We start from the raw sequence: 2,233 nt of genomic DNA, 5'->3' as shown, positions 1-2,233 counted from the left end.
CGTACTGAGATTCTCCTTCCTCTCAATTATCCAGACACATCACCCAGAGGTTGAACTTGACAGCTGTTCCCACATGGTGCAGCAGTTAGGACTTGAATTGTCTGGTCTCCCCACACTTGTTTTGCTTTAATCTAGTCCTTTTCTTTCTTCTTTCCTTCCCCATAAAAATTTGGCTTTTGCACAGGAAGTTACCAAGTTCTATGATGTACTAAGAGCTTATGCATTCTGTATGATCCACAAGCATAGCTCATGTCATCTCAGAGGGTTAACCCTACCCAAGTGCTAACTAAGCTAATAGCCTCCATGCAGGATCTCTGGGGCTTCAAAGTACAAACTTTGGTGTTGTTACGCTGATTTGTATCACACAGAGGGTTATTTTCTGATCCTGGAATAAGAGAAAAAGAGTTAATACAAAGGACTCATTTAAGCAGTATAGATTCTACCAACAACCTTTGAGAGTTGAGTACAATATGAATTCAGTACAAAGGTCCAGATGGAGCACTGTTTTCTCCCCTGTGCTTGTTTCCTGAAAAGAAAATCTGGAACCAGCAGTTAGCATAATGGCTATGCCACTGGACTCCCACGTAGTCGACCGTGGTTCATGTCCCAGACCCGGTGGCTTAAAACTCATGCCAGGTGCGTGTACGTGCGAGCCCAAGATCCTGAGAGGAAAATGGAGGAGAAGGGATTGCGGCGTAACCATCCACCCTGGGGGGTGATTTCTCGCTTTCTGTCTCTATGTCTCTCTCTGTCTGTCTGGCGAGCGCACGCGCCCTAAAGCAAAAACCTCTAAAAAAAAAAAAGAGAGAGAGATGCGCCAGAGCTTCGGTAGCGACCGGAGTTCCCGCCGGGCCTGAGCTGTGCTAGCACCTCCCCCAGGAGACCGTTGCTGTCAGCCAGCCCCTGTTACATGGTAACCCTGTGCGACCGAAAGGCGGTGATCAAAAATGCGGACATGTCCGAAGAGATGCAACAGGACTCGGTGGAGTGCGCGACTCAGGCGTTGGAGAAATACAACATAGAAAAGGACATTGCGGCCCATGTCAAGAAGGGGTTTGACAAAAAGTACAACCCCACCTGGCACTGCATTCGTGGGGAGGAACTTCAGTAGTTACATGACACATGAAACCAAACACTTCATCTACTTCTACCTGGGCCAAGTGGCCATTCTTCTGTTCAAATCTGGTTAAAAGCATGGACTATGCCACACACCCAGTAATCCATCCAAAAACAAGGACTGCAGCCTAAATTCCAAATACTAGAGACTGAAATCTTCAGCTTTGCTAAGGGAACACCTCAATCTTTGAAAATTTATTGTGTTTTGCACAGGGCATTCTCTGTACTAGTTTGTTGTGGTTATAAAACAACTAGCAAAACAGCTTACGTTTGTATTTATTTTCTATTCCATACTTTTCTGCCTGTGTTTTTTTTTTTTCCCTCTCAAAATCCTTCCTTTAAAAAATAAATCTATTGGAGATGTGGGAAAAAAAGAAAAGAAAAGAAAAGAAAATCTGAACAGGGTACAATTTGAAAACTAATTTCTTTGTATTAAAATAAAAAGGAGGGGGACCAGCAGATGGTGGAATGGTTACATTGCTGGACTCCCACTAGTCAAATGTGGCTCAGGTTACAGATCCAGTGGCTTAAAACTCATGTCCAGTGCATGTATATGCATGCCCAAAATCCCAAGAGGAGAATGGAAAAGAGATTGCAGTGTGGCCATCACCCCATCCCCCCAGGGGTGGGTGTGGTGTGTGATTTCTTGCTTTCTGTCCCTTTGTCTCTCTCAGTCTCTCTGGTGAGCACATGTGCCTTATAGCAAAAATCTCTCAAAAATAAATAAATGAAATCTAGAAACTTGCTGTTAAGTGTAGATACACATTAAGTTAAATTAAGCTCTTGAATAAGTATGGCTAGAAATTTTGACTCCAGAGTCTCATCACTGACACTCCTCTGTGCTGCCACAGACCTCAGAATATGTGTCACATGTCACACAGCTTGGCTCCTCCTTTTACATCAAGAGCTGCTTGAAAGCAGAAACAATTTTACATGTCTTTATATTTCAAGCCTAGCACAGTGTCAGACATGTAGTGTGTGTTACATATATATTCCTAAATAGAAAGCCATGATACACATTAATTTACTATGAATGTAGGAGACAAATTTCTAACCAAAACTGTGCTATCTCTGAAGGACTCTAAATTATCAGGAAATAGCTAAATACTTCAAGCCT

General features: G+C 42.9%; 1 pseudogene; it reads left to right on the top strand.

Moving 5' to 3' along the window:
- Positions 1 to 823: 823 nt before the first annotated feature.
- Positions 824 to 1,378, top strand: LOC102481627 (dynein light chain 1, cytoplasmic-like; annotated as a pseudogene).
- The last annotated feature ends 855 nt before the right edge of the window (positions 1,379 to 2,233 follow it).

Source organism: Tupaia chinensis, unplaced genomic scaffold (genome assembly GCF_000334495.1).
Source record: "Tupaia chinensis unplaced genomic scaffold, TupChi_1.0 Scaffold000104_1, whole genome shotgun sequence".
Classification (NCBI taxonomy): Eukaryota; Metazoa; Chordata; class Mammalia; order Scandentia; family Tupaiidae; genus Tupaia; species Tupaia belangeri.
This window is presented reverse-complemented; position numbering and strand designations above follow the sequence as displayed.